This window comes from Ailuropoda melanoleuca, chromosome 1 (assembly GCF_002007445.2).
Source record: "Ailuropoda melanoleuca isolate Jingjing chromosome 1, ASM200744v2, whole genome shotgun sequence".
Lineage (NCBI taxonomy): Eukaryota > Metazoa > Chordata > Mammalia > Carnivora > Ursidae > Ailuropoda > Ailuropoda melanoleuca.
In genome coordinates, this window is record NC_048218.1 from 99,846,924 (window position 1) to 99,862,469 (window position 15,546).

General features: G+C 36.9%; 1 protein-coding gene and 1 pseudogene across 2 annotated transcripts in view; one reads left to right on the forward strand and one right to left on the reverse strand.

Moving 5' to 3' along the window:
- PPM1L (protein phosphatase, Mg2+/Mn2+ dependent 1L) overlaps positions 1-15,546 on the reverse strand; it is a 305,665-nt gene that overhangs the window by 264,252 nt on the left and 25,867 nt on the right. The gene's annotated exons all lie outside the window — the stretch shown is intronic.
- On the forward strand, positions 8,925-9,168 carry LOC100473052 (annotated as a pseudogene).

A 15,546-nucleotide genomic window follows, 5' to 3' on the forward strand; every position in this document is an offset into this window, starting at 1 on the left:
CAGGCGCCCCCACAATGGTATCTTTAAACCCTGATTCTGAGGTCTGGTTTGCAGGTTTCTAGCCACTAGCTTAATGGCATACCACAGCCTAGCCACATCATGACCACATCCTTCCCTACTAATCACATGACGGAGCACTGTCACAGATCCCAGAGAATGCCTGGAGTGGGGTTGGGGACCCTGGGTAAGAGAAAGTAGAGCAAAACCATGAGGGCAGAATTGTGAGAAAGCTACAGCTTTTGAAACATTGTGGAATCAAAAAGACAAAGATGAGCCTTTCCAATTTACAGAATTGATTCAGGAAAGAGAAGTTTGTAGAGTTAATTCCCAGGACAAAACATCTAAGTAGGGTCCTGCTGGGCAGGACCCTGGTTAACCACCAAGATGCCTTCTATGAAGCTACAAAAAATATTTCTGATATCTCTGAAATATTGTCCTTTGAATAATGAATGATAAGAGAAAAAGCAAAAATATTTACCACATTATTTATTGTACCTACCGAGACCATCCCAGACATTCGTGATTTTTATCTAGGAGGTTTATCCATTTTAGGGCCAGTCTTCTCTGAAATATGGCTGGGGGGGTGGGGCGGTGGGGAGCTAGAATAGGGGAGGAGGTAGTGAGGGGGGTGGAGACTGGAGCTCGCATTCCCAGTGACCAAGGCAATGGATAGAAATAGCCCTAGCCCAGATTAGACAGTGGCTAGAAGTAGGAGAAAGTGGAAGGAGAGCTGGAAATGGCGTATAAACTCAAACTCTGTGACACTGAGCTAACCAGGAATAAGCAATGTGACTCTACACAACATCCTACTTTGTAGATAATATAAGACCCCAAATTCCCATACACTACAGAAAGTTAAATTTATCTCAGGCTGAGACACCATGAGAGAGGAAAAATACTATAAGAGAAATGCACTGGAGGAAATGGACAGTTTAGGGGGGAAAAAAAAAGCAACCTGCAAAGTCCCCTGAGTATAGCAAAGAGAGTACAAGTTACCTTGGCACAAACAGCCAGGCACTGCTCTACGGAGGACTGTGCTATGCCAAGCTGCATCACAACAACCCAAGAACCCCTTGGCACAGGGGAACAAGCATAGTTTGAATTATTTGCTGATGTACCTAAAACTCAGAAAACGTACATGGTTCTGCTTTAAACACTCCTCATTGTGTGAACGGCTGTGGACGGGCAATCTTAGATCGGACAGTGTTATCCATCCCAGGGTGCCAGAAATAAAATATTCCTACTTCTCTAGCCCCACGGGATGTAAAATCCACTTATTTAACAAATTTTGCTTTGTTCCAAGTGCAAAATGTCCTTCAAAGCAAAGGTTTTATTTTCATATTTCAGAGAAGACTGGCCCTAAAATGGATAAACCTCCTAGATAAAAATCACGAATGTCTGGGATGGTCTCGGTAGGTACAATAAATAATGTGGTAAATATTTTTGCTTTTTCTCTTATCATTCATTATTCAAAGGACAATATTTCAGAGATATCAGAAATATTTTTTGTNAAAAACCCTGCCGTATGAATATTAGTAAACATTTAATATATCTCATCATTCCCACACTGAAAAGACTTATTTATAGGTCTATGTTTTCTCAAATAAATTATGAAAGCAAAGTATAACACTCTCAGAACAGGCGGTACTAAACAGAAAATGAAAAACATTGTGCAGTCTTATTAAAAAAAAAAAAGACAGAAGTCATGAAATAGCTCATAAAAAAATTGCTTATCAAAGTTTGCTTTAAAAATTGTTTAAACTGTTTATCATTGTTCCCTACTTGAAATAAAAAGATAATATGTGAAAGCCAGAGAATTCATAAGGATACCAGATTTTCCTGTTCTTTGAATGGTTTATTAATCCAAAGGGGGCCAGGTACAGAATCAGAGGTAAAGCACAAACAGAGCAGAAATAAAACAGCATCTTAGGTGAGAGTTTTAAAGATTCATGGCAAGGGGCACCTGGGCGGCTCAGGGTTAAGCGTCTGCCTTCAGCTCAGGTCATGCCTGGGATTGAGCACCAAATCCTCCTCTTAGGCTCCCAGCTCAGCGAGGAGTCTGCTTATCCCTCTCCCCCTGCAGCCCCCATGCTCTCTCTCGCTCACTCTCTAATAACTAAATAAAATCTTTAAAAAAAAAAAAAGATACATGCCAAATCAGTTGGCTGACAAGTGTAATTATCATTAGATTGCTAAAATTAAAATGACCACAACTCCAGTTGTTTAAATATTGCATACTATTTAATATTTAATTTTCTTTTTAATTTTAATTTTCTTTTAACTTTAATTTTTTAAATTTAATTTAACTTTCAATATTTAATTTTTAAAAAGCAATTCAGATTTTTTCCCCATAGTAGTCAACTGGTTTTTGATCACAAAATATCTCTTGACACCAATTTAGGTTATTGAGAAGATCTACCTCAGTATTTCATGTATTTCAACTTCTCCATAAAAAGAAAAAAGTAATAGGATTTTGACAATCAGCTGAAGGTCACAAAAAATTGGTATCAGTAGAATATAGGACTCTCCCTGTTTTCCCAATCCACCACACAACAGTGACCTACAGATGGTAACGTTAATGATATAATTAAAAGTTCTCTAAAATTAAAACTGTATAAAGGAAAAAAGCCTCAGAAAAAATCATATTTTAATATAAAACAGTGAAGGCTAAAATTGGTCACCTCTAAGTTGAATAATATTTTGAGGCAATAACAATAAGAGACAATTTAAATATTTTAACTATTTTTTAAATTCAATCCACATGTGTTTTTTCTTGAAAAACTCAAAAAACATAGCATGAATAAAAAATAATATTAAGCAAATTAAAATAAATAAATTAAATTAAATTAATATTATTTTTTATTCATGCATCTAACAAATATTTATTGCATATTAAAGACAGGCCAAGTATTGTCCTAAGCACTGAGCAATATGGCAATTAGCAAAGAGTCCCTGTCCTTATGAGACTCCTATTCTAGTCGGGAGATAAAGACAGTACAGAAACAAAAATATACCAATAAATGCTGAGCAGCATGGGAAAAAATAAGCAGGGCAAGGAAGTTAGGAAGTACCAGGAAGTGGACAGCAAGTCCTATTTCATATACAGTGGTCAGAGAAGGTTTTTCTTTTTTTTTTTTAACATTTTATTTGTTTATTTATTTTTTAGAGAGAGAGTATGTGTGAGTGTGCCAGGGGAAGGGCAGAGGGAAAGGAGAGAAACAATCTTATGCAGACTCCATGGCCAGCGCAGAGCCCTCCCTACACGGGGCTGGATCCCACAACCCTGAGATCATGACCTGAGCCAAAGTCAACAGTCGGACACTTAACCTACTGAGCCACCCAGGTGTCTCCAGAAAAGGTTTTTCTGATAAGTGACATATGAACAGAGACCTGAAGGAAGTGAAGGAGCAAGCCATGTGGATATCTGGGAAACGTTCTAGGCAAAGAGAATAGTGAATGCAAAGGCCATGGGGCATGAACACACTTGGGGTGTTGAGGCTTAGAAAAGATCGGAAGAGGGAGCATGGTGGGGAAATGGTGGGAAAGGAGGTCCTTTGTTTATTCTGGATAATCCAAATTATATGGAATTAACTGGCTTCAGTGGGGGAAGGATAAGAAAAGCAGGAAGGGAGAGAGTGAAAGGACAGGAAGCACATTTCACTGAGCTCCTACCAAGCACCTAATAAAAGACATTGTCTCATTTGAGCCACACTCCTATCCTATGAAACTGGTGTTCTAACACCTGTTGTACAGATGAGGCACAGAGAAGCTAGGAGACAGAGCTAGGAATGGGCTAACCAATCTAAGTATAGACCCTTCCAACCCCAAAGTTGGAGCCCTGATCATTAGGCTCCTCTGCTTCCCTGGGGTAGCCAAAGGCGCCAGCTGTAAAAGGGAGAACATGCAAAATAAATGAGTCCCACAAAAGGAAAAACACAGTTACAAAGCTGATACTTATGTGATCCTTCTACGTGTACATTCTACTCAGGGTTTCTTATTGTTTCAGATCACCCAAAAGAAGACACTTAATGTGCTAACTGATGTAAAAGACACTTTCAAAAACTGAGGTTGAAGGGTAGATTCAGAAGCAAAGTAGCAGAGATGCAACCCAAAAATACCTTCCACGGAGTCTAGGCAGCTCGTTCTACCCCTTCGGCCGGGCCCTCCCCTAACTCCAGCCCCTGGTCAGATGCAACCTCTTAACCTATCTTTTGGATATATATATCCAAAAGGAAAAGATGATGGGAGCAAGAGATGATGCTCGCAGGTTTTCTTTTGCTTTACTCCATTCTTTCATAATGGCATCTAAGCAAACAGCATGAACCTTTATCTAAGATGTACATAAGATGTTCAAAGAAAGTTGAAAAGATTTATTCTTTTAGGTATTCCCAGGCCAGGGTTTGCTAAACTCTCAGCTTTGAATTAGGAAGAGGTGGAGGGGAGGAATTCTGTTTCCCTAAAGGGAAACAACTAGTTGAAATCACTAGCACTGAGAACTGGTTAGCAAAACCACTCTGAGATCAGAGAGCTACAGAAAAAAACTGCTGAGGGAACCCTGTGAAGCTTTACAAAGAGGTAAGTGGGGGAATGTTTGTGGTTTTCCTAAAAGTAGATAGGAATATAATTAAGCAGTGACAAGATAGTTTAAATTCACCTGGGGAAATGTACTTAACTTGTAAATATAATTTGGCTTATTTTAAAACTGTTCAACATTGTGTCAAGATAAATTTGCTATACAATGTTATTCATTACTGTTTTATCTTCTAAACGAAATACTGAAACAGCATTAACAGGCACAAATAATGTCCCTGACTTTACAGCTGGAGAAAAGGAGGCTGGTGGTGATCCACAGCACTGCCTAGTTACACATGACAGTCAAAACTGGGGTCTGAGGGTTGCCTTGCTAACTTTAGAGCAGCAGTTCCCACATAGGGGTGATCTTTGCCTCCTGAAGGATATTTGGTCATGTCTGAAAACAGTTTTGTTTGTCACAGTCTGGGATGGGGTTGAGCAGGAGCCAAGGTTGCTGCTAAACACCCTACAATGAACAGGACAGCCTCCACGACACAGAAGGACTATCTGGCCCAAAAGGCCAACCGTATCTGGGTTGAGAAACCCTGATCTAAAGTTAATTAGAAACAGAGCACATTTTTGGTAGAGACAGATAGATGATAGATAGATAGATAGATAGATAGATAGATAGATAGATAGATAGATAGACNAGGCCAACCGTATCTGGGTTGAGAAACCCTGATCTAAAGTTAATTAGAAACAGAGCACATTTTTGGTAGAGATAGATAGATGATAGATAGATAGATAGATAGATAGATAGATAGATAGATAGAGTTGGAAAAACTACTGGGGAAAACAATACTTATTGATGGATCGACATTTTGAAGATGAAAAGGTATAGCAATACATTACACAGTCTGCTGTCTGGGTGGGACTTGCCCATCCTCCGGTCCAGAAGTAACATTTCTCCCTAAAAGTGTTATTCCCTGCATGGTAGGGTGAGGTTCACCAACTAACGTGCAAGAAGCAGCTTTTCTTTTCAGTTAGACATGGACCCAGTCAAGACAACCAAAACTAATCTACCAGGTTCAGCCCTGCCTCAAATCAGATCATGTCACTATCACCCCCTGGGTTTCTTCCTTCCATAAAGTGGAGGTAACACTCTTGCTCTCAGAGGGTGTTGTTTGGATTAATCAGCCCATTAAGAACTGCATGTTTTATAATGAGCACAAAAGAGGCTAAGTGTTTTTAGATGTTATAAATGATGCTTGTTGCTTAGAACAATTGAAAGAATAATATTATAAAGATGCAATTCAAACTACAAGGTGAACAACATCTCTTCCCCCAATCCCAGACCAAATGCCTTTCAGTGAATATCCTGACTTAAAATTTCATATTATTTGCATGTGGATGGAAGCTAGAGTTTTATCATGAAGACAGCTATTTGCATGAGGACACCTGTCACAGTAGGGTTCTCAAATACTTTAGCCAACTCAGAATGTATTTTTCCTACTCACCAACTATCAGATTTAATATAGTGGTCATCTTTTCTCTAAACAGTCCAACAAGTAATCTGACATCCCAGATTACAGAACCTGAATGTACATAACACATTAAAACAATTTTCCCATAAGCCAAAAGTTGCACCTTTCCAGATAAAAAACAATGATAACAAAATCAGAATTCAACTTCTAAAATTAAACCTATATAAGAATTAAATTGCATGGAAAATAGCATGCGCACCACTTTAATAAGCTGAAATTAAACAATGTGCACAACTACCGTACACATGGAAAGAAGCAGCTCTCACCATATTTCCTATCATAAAACACATTTGAAGGTTGGGGATGGGGGTGCGGGGGGCAGATGGGAGAAGACTGATGGCTTTTTATTCAGCAAGGTTACCATAGGTTACCTCCCACTCCACAGATAGCAACTTGAGACAGAAACGTGTAAATGCAGCACTTGAGTTATTACAGTCCCTCTCCCCAGCAGAGTACTCTCTCAGTCTCAAACTATGGCCCCTCCAGTTCCCATCCAGCTCTAAGATACCATTTTTCTAGTACTTGAAAAAGGTTAACAGATTGTTAATGACCTACACATTTCAAATCTTTTCTCTTTCTATCAAAAATTCCTAAATCTTACTCCATGCCTAAGGAGGCAGAGCATAATTCCCCAGTCCTTAAGTGTGGGCTGCACACTGCTCCAAAGAGCACAATATGAAAAATGGGGAAGGAAGGGAAGAGTAACTTTACAATGATAAGCACTATCTAAAGTCAGATGACCCAGGTCGATATCAACAGTCATAAGTCAGGTTGACTATGTACCCTTGATATGATGTGGTAAGAATGGCACTTTAGCTCTATGGTCTTCTTCCCTAAAAAACCATAACCCCAATTTAATCGTGAGAAAAACATCTGACAAAGCCAAACTGAGAGACATTCCACAGTGAGCTTTCCTGGTTGGTAATCATATATATCAATGTGCCTCAGGGTGATGAATTCCTGAGGCCATGGAAGCTTCCCATTTGGGACCATCCCATACCTGGCCCTGTGCATCACTTCATTGGCTGGTCTTGATTTGTATTCTTTATAATAAAACTGTAATCATAAGTATAGCACTTTCCTAAGTTCTGGGTCATTCCAGAGAATTACTGGACCTGAGGAATAGTTAGTGGAAACCCCTGAATTTATACAGCTCCTTAGTCAGAAACCCCGAAGCCTCCTGCTGATATATGAAATGAGAAGAGTCTCATGGAGAACTGTTACCTCAACCTGTGAGCGTGCACTCACTCTGGGTGGTTAGCATCAGAGCTGCTTTCTTAACAAGGTATCAATATTGGTTCCTCAATTTTGACTAAGGTACCATACTAGTGTCGATGTTAGTAAGAGCAGAACTGGATGTAGAATATGTGGGAACTCTCTGTACTCTCTGTACTCTCTTTACAACTATTCTAAAAAATTTATTTTAAAAAATATACCTTTATCTTTAATCTAAGTTACCATCAAATAGGAGTGATGTTCAGAACTAATTCGTTACTTATGTGGTCATAACTTCACATTAGGCTACAATATCCCAAGAAGAGTTATCATAAACTAAATGTCACTAAGAAAAATAATTAGAAGTTAAATATATGAGCATATTACTTTAATCACCTCTCATTAGCTAACATAAAAATTAGTTATGTGTATTAGGCCTCACTTTGATTTTTAATCCACTTATTTCACTATATTAAGATAAGGCTCTCATTCTCATTCTCCCCAAAGGATAATATTATGTATATTATCTGGGTGCATGCTGAGATTAGACTATTACCACAACAGTTCAGCCATGATAATTAACACACATCCATAGATCTTAGGCTTCTGAGGAACTCCAAACTCCCCTCACACCAAACTCCAGATGCTGGCCTATGAGGTCCCTCAAGATCTGGCCCTTGTCTGAACAGTTCCAGCCTTCTATTCCTGGAGCATAAGCAGCTCACCACCACCTTTCTCCTACCTGGTGCCTCTGCCTGGAACGTTCTACCTCCAGATCTTAACACTGCTGGCTCCTTCTTGTTATTCAGGTGTCAGTAAACTGTCACTTTATGCAAAAGGCCTTTCCTGTCCATCCAATCTAAAGAAGCACTTCTAACACTGGATTTCTATCTCTCCTGGTTTATGTTTGCTTTTGGTTTTGTTTTTATCACATTGCTAATCACCACCTGATATTTTCTAGTTTGTTTTTTATCTCTTTCCATCTATGCATCAGAACGCAAATTTCATAAGAACACAGACACTGCCTGCCTTAATCATTGCTCTAAGCCCCCTGGAACAGTGCCTGAAATAGAGCAGGTGCTCAATAAATGGTTTTTGAATGAATGAAGTGGAACCAGACTTAAAGAAAACCATGCAATGAAACTAAATTATAAGCTATTAAGGGGAAAGGAATGAATTTATTATGAAATTTATTAAATGCTAATTATGCTCCAGGTTCATCAGATACATTATCTCATTAAATTTTCACAAAACCCTGCAAAGGACATATCCTTATCCCCATTTACTATTTACAGAAGAAGGCTGGGAGAAGCCTAATAAGTAGTTCAATGGCAAAAGTAACATGACTTCACATTTCATTGACTCAAAGCCTGTGTGCTCTTTCCGCTGCTTCTTTAAGGTATAGACCCAATTCTTCACATATGACCCTCTTTAAAAAATGGGCTCATGACAATTGGGAGTCTAGTAGAATGCTGTCCACAGTGACTGTGTTATGACCTTAGCCTGATAAAACTAGCAAGGGAGACCAGAAGACAGAAAAACACTTATGGAGCTGGGCACAGTGCATGAAAATATCGTGAGCTGTGAAGTGTTTACAAGTCGAAGACCTTCTGAATGTATTAGCCACCTTTCTGGCAGTGACGACCTACCCAGGAGAACATGGCCCTCACGAAGGGCCTCCTGCACCCATCCCCAGGAGAGGAGAAGAAGAAGCGCCTGGTGCAGAGCCCCAACTCCTACTCCATGGATGTGAAGTGCCCCGGATGTTACAGAGTCAACACCGTCTTTAGCACAAACGGTAGTTCTATGTGTCCGCTGCTCCACTGCCCTCTGCCAGCCCACAGGAGGAAAAGCAAGGCTTACAGAAGGATGCTCCTTCGGGCGGAAACGGCACTAAAAGCACCCTGAATCAAGATGAGTGGGACACTATCCCAATAAACAGATTTTGGATAAATAAATAAATAAATAAATAAGCCAACACACTTAGTTCAAATTCAAATGCAAGAAGACTTAAGGAAGCCTTCTAGTGCCTAGAATCCTCGACGAATACTGTACAACCTGCAAATAACTCTACCAGATCAGCTTAACCCTGACTGAATATTCCCTAACAATTTCCTTCCCCTGTCAGACATACACACTTTGACTAACATGAATGAGAAAATATGAAGTTACATGTATAATTCTAAATGCCAACCCTTCAATGACCAGAATATGGCTGGTCTTCCCACGGTAGGTTCTGCCATCCCTCAGCTACTTCCCTGAAGCCTGACTTTGTGCCTCTGTCCTACCTCGACAGAGAAGATCCAACAGCTAAAAATGATAATCTAAACTCTCACAGTGTCAAATATATAAACATCATGGCATTAATTAGTGTTAGATTCCATCAAATAGGCTAATAAACCTATGTTGTAACTAAGAAATATATCAAAGCCCCACTTCACAAAGCACCAAGCCCAAATAGTTACACAGATTCTACCAAATTTTCAAAGAAATGGATAATTCTAATGATATTTAAAATTGTAGGAGTAAAAGGTAGAAAGATTTAAAATTCTTTGTATATTGCCAGAAAAACACTGATTCAAGCATCCTTTAAAGAAGTTAAAAACCCATAAAGCCATCTCATTTATGATTCATACATTCATATAAATATTAATATAGAAATCCTGATGAAAATATCAATAAACAGAATCCATCAATTCTTTAAAAGAATAATACATGCATGATCATGTGAGGCTTTTACTAGTAAGACAAAAATGGTTCAATATTAGAAGATTTACCAGATTTCATTAGCAGATCAAAGGAGAAAAAATGATAATATTTATAAATTTAGAAATATGTTTGATAAAATTCAACATAAATTCCTAATTTAAAAAAACTTTTTAAGATTTATTTATCATTTTAGAGAGAGAGAGAAAGACAGAGAACACACAGATCAGAGGGGAAGAGGGAGAGGGAGTGAGAGTTCCAAGCAGACTTCACACTGAGCATGGAGCCCCACTCAGGGCATGATCCCACCACCCTCGAGGTCACGACCTGAGTCAAAACCAAGAGTCAGACACTCAATTGACTGTGCCACCCAGGCACCTCTTAAAAATTCTTAATAAAACAAAAAAAGTAGTTATAGTTCCTTAACATGATTATATGGGGGGGGGTGTATATCCAAAATCCAAGGTCTATATTATGACTAATGACAAAATTCTAGAAACAATCTTACTAAATTCAGGAACAAAACATAGATACACATTATCACCACTATTATTTAACATTATCCTGAAAGTATGAGTCAATGCAATTAGAAGAGAGAAAGAAATGAGATGCAAACAGCAAAGGAAGAGGCAAAATTATCAGTATTTACATTTAATGTAATTAAAAAAGAAGACCTATGAGATGAAACTGGAAAAACTATTATAAACAGTAAGACAATCAATATAGCACCTTTCCTGAATAAAAAAATAAATAAAACTCAGAAAACATTGCGCCAAAAAGGATCTTATTTATAAGATCAGTAACTAAACAAAAAATCTTAAGAATAAGTTTAATAACAAATGTAAAAAAACCTATATGAACTTTAAGACTCCAGAAAGCCATAATACAGTCTCAAATAAATTTTAAAGGTATCCTGTTCCTGGGTATTGTAAAATTATCAACTTATCTCAATTAAATTATATAGGTAATGCAATCTCAATAAGAATACTAACAGATTTTTGTCATTGTTGTCATCTGCAGACGGATAAGCTGATTCTAAAGGTCAGATAATAAAATGAAACATGCTAGTATAGCCAGGAAAATTCTAGATTTTAAAATACTATAAAGCTATAATAATTAAAAGTTTGCACTGGGTGCATGAAAAGCAATGAAATAGAAAAAATGTCCAGCCATAGACCCAATTATATAAGAATTTAGTACACAATAAAACTGTACTTCAAACAGGTGGAGAAAAGATAGATTCTAGGAGGCTGAAAAAATAAAACTAAATTTCTATCTGCCTTGCTTCTCTAACATAATAAATTCTGATTGACCAAAGATAAAAATAACTAATCCATGAAAATACTAGAAGAAAACAACAGATAATCTGTCTTGCCTCTAAATATGAAAGTACTTTCTAAGTAAAACACAAAATCCCAAAACTTTATAAAGAAAATAGCTAAATTTGACAGCATAAGAATTTTTTAAATATACAAAGAAAAAAGTGTCATAAGTCAAAACATAAACAACAAACTGCAAAATATATTGGCAGCACATATGACAAAGGGCAAATTTTCTTATACAGAGAGAAAAGAACTCTTACAACTTGATCAGAAAAAGCCCAATGAAGCAATAAGAAAAAGGCAAAGGACATGAAACCAGAAGATCACAAAACAAATACTAACAAATGGCTTTAATCCATAAGAAGATGTTCAACTTTAGTAGCAAAAAAAAGTTAAAATGAGATAACATTTTCACCTAGCCAATAGGCAAAGGTCAAAAAGATTTAAAATGCAGTGTTCTGGTTAAAATGTGGGGATTCAGGTACTCTCACCTAGCACTAATGGAAGTATAAATTGGTCAACTCCCATGAATCTCCTTTTGACCATATCTATCAAAATTGAACCATATACTCTTTGACCCAGCTTCTAGAGTTACACTTCTAAAAATTTATCCCAAAGATACACACATGGGAAAGATATATGTAAAAAAAAAAAAAAGATAAATTATTATATATAACTGCCTATAAGAGCAAAAATCTGGGGAAATTTTAAATGTCCACTGGCAAGAGATGGTTAAATAATGAACAGTTCATCCAAACAATGGAATACTGAGCAGCCAGTAAAAAGGACTGCAATGGACCTGAAAAAGTACAAGGAGCTGTAGAGTTTAAATATGTACCCATTTGTATGAAAAGGGAACTGGAATCACATACGTTTGTGCATGCCTAAACTATTACTCAAGATACCCAATGGGAAACTGATAAATACCTGTTTCTGGGGAGGGAGATCTGGAGTAGAAGGGAATTTAATTTGTTATTGAACATTATTTTTATAGTGTTTGAGTTTTTTAGTTTGGGCATTTTTATTCTATATACATAATAATATATTCATATTATATTAATAGTCATATGTAATATATACATTATATATTATAATATAATATATTGATATATGTTAATATAATTATATTAATATATAATATATTGCTATATATTATGTGTAATATATGTTATATATAGATAGATAATATAATTTTTTTTAAGTAAGCTCCACACCCAATGTGGAGCCCAATGTGGAGCTTGAACCCACAACCCTGAGATCAAGACCTGAGCTGAGACCAAGAGTCAGACACTTAACCAACTGAGCCACCCAGGTGCCCCCAGTTTGGGCATTTTTAAGTTATAAAAAGAATATATCTTTCATCTTAGTTTCAGACATGTTACTTACAAAATACCAATTTTACTTTTAAATAAATGTTTTTTTCTGCTTAAGTAAATAAAATAAGCTCTTACTATTTCTTACACGAAGCTTAAAATTATATAGAACATTCACAATGTTCTAGGAAGTGAACTTTTAAAATTCTTTCCTATAAAAACATATATACTAGGACCCTTAAGCATAAGTCTAATGATTTAACCACTGGTTTTGAATACCTAGCACACTGGTTAACAAAGCGTAAGCAAATACTTTATAAATGGTTGTTGGATGAGATAAAGCAAAAATGAACTGGGTAAAAGAAAAACATGCTTCCCAGGATTAGTCTTTCATATATGAGAAACAACTTCCGTATTGTGTCAAAGGCTTAGAAAGTTTTCAGTCACCCTCAGAACAACCACAGAGCCAGATATACTGGTTAGAGTGGATTCTTGACAACATACTCTTTCCCAAACAATCACCACTTTTGTCTTCCCAATTCTGTCTTGTTGATCAGCACACCTTTTCTTCAATCTCCCAGTTCTTCCCTTAGGTTTATCTGGGACAAATAGAAGTACTCTCCTTTCAACGAACCCAACTGACCACTGATCTATCCAAAATTCAGTACTTATCCAAAATTCTGTGCTTACTACGTAGTAGGAGCACAATAAGAATTTGTTGAGATAAATTAACATTTGACAGGGTGATTATACAAGGAAATAAATTCAACTTTGGGTGAGAAAGCATGTAGGGGAAAAAAACAAAAACCATCTTTTTAAGTACTATTTAGTAAGTATAAAGCCCAACCTTTTGTGGACTGTTGAACACACGATGTAAACTTCAGAGCCTACAAATTCTTCCCTGTTTTACAGGGAATAGAGTATGTGTAACCTGACCTCATTTTACACTGTGTGGCATTTTTTTTTCCCGTTTTCTCTTTCAACAGTGAGTAATATCCATTAAAGCTCCAGCATTTTCTGAAAGATACTCTTATTGCTGATTAACTATTCATATAGTAGAAGATGGTTTGCTTGGCTCTTTACAACTTTTTCCAGTCCATTATCAATATCAAGTCACAGTCCAACAGCCACATAATGCCAGTATATGATGCTATATATGAATTAAACAGTGTGGCAGATGAGAACAGTATCAAAACATTTAAAACATACAGTGAAGATACAGATATATCCATCATAAAATTAATTTGCTACAGTTACCCTGATAGAATGAAAACATTACTGCACATTCAAAGATGCCAAATCCATTATTAGGTAGTTGGTCAGGGGATAACTGAATTCAACTTGTTTATTTTAAATAGTAGTTCACAGTCATTATGCAGCCTTCCCAGATACTTCTGACCTAAAACAAATTTAGGTTTCTCTTCCAAATTCCTCTTTGGTACTTCAAAAACTTACTGCTAGCACCATCTCTTCTACCCCTAAAGCATTTATTTCTTCAGTCCAATAACTGACTCCCAAGAAGGCAGTTCTAATCAAGCATCCCTACATAATTATAAAGAGTCTTTGGGAAACTCCAGGAGACCATGCAGATTCAAGAGTGAAAAAAAAGAATCATTTAATCAAGGGCTGGGGTGGGAGGAGTGGCTTTTTTTTTAGTGAATCCAGTTAGTCACAAACTTTTGATGCCTTCTCTTTAATGTCTTTACATAATACATCATAAATACCATTCTATTCGTGAGAATCACTGGAAAGTGTGCAGGTTCAACAATATCACCAGGATGAAATATTTGTGCATCAAAAAATTCAGATGAGATGGAAGTCATTTGGTCAAAATCTTTGGATAAAAACTGCTCTGAGGGAGGAGGCCTCTTTACGAGTTCTGGACTCACGGTCTTCTTTCATGATAAACAGACCCAGCTTTGGAAGCATGTACACTTCTGCAGTTGCTCTGAAGTTCTACCAGACCGGGAAAAGATGATGGTAATTTTTAGATGTCTTCTTTTTATTATTATTATTATTATTATTCTAATTCCAATATGGTACAGGGCTATATTAGCTTCAGGTGCACAATATAGTGATTCAACAGTTCCATACATCGCCCAGTGCTCATCACAAGTGCACTCTTTAATCCCCATCACCTATTTCACCCATCCCCCTACCCACCTCCCTCTGGTAACCATCAGATTGTTCTCTATAGTTGAGTCTGTTTCTTGGTTTCTCTTTTTTTTTTCTTTTGCTTATTTGTTTTGTTTTTTTTAATTCCACATATGAGTGAAATCATATGGTATGTGTCTTTCTCTGACTTATTTCGCTTAGCATTATACTCTCTAGCTCCATCCGTGTCATTGCAAATGGCAAGATTTCATTCTTTTTTAAGGATGAATAGTATTCCATTGTGTATATATACCACCTCTTCTTCTTTTTTTTTTTTTTAAAGTTTTCTTTAAATTCCAGTTAGGTAACACCAAGTGCAATATCAGTTTCTGGTGCACAATACAGTGATTCAACACTTACATACAACATCCAGTGCTTGTCACAACAAGTGCACCCATTAATTCCCATCACCTATTAATCCATCTTCCCACCCACCTCCCCTCTGGTAACCATCAGTTTGTTCTCTATAGTTAAGAGTCTGTTCCTTGATTTGCCTCTCCCTCTCTCTCTTTTTCCCTATTGCTCATTTGTTTCATTTCTTAAATTCCACATATGAGTGTGAAATCATATGGTATTTGTCTTTCTCTGACTGACTTACTTCACTTAGCATAACACTCTAGCTCCACCCATGTCATTGCAGATGGCAAAATTTCATTCTTTTTGATGGCTGAGTAATATCCCATTCTGTTTATATAGCACATCTTCTTTATTCATTCATCAGTCGATGGACATTTGTGCTCTTTCCATGATTTGGCTATTACAGATAATACTGCTATAAAT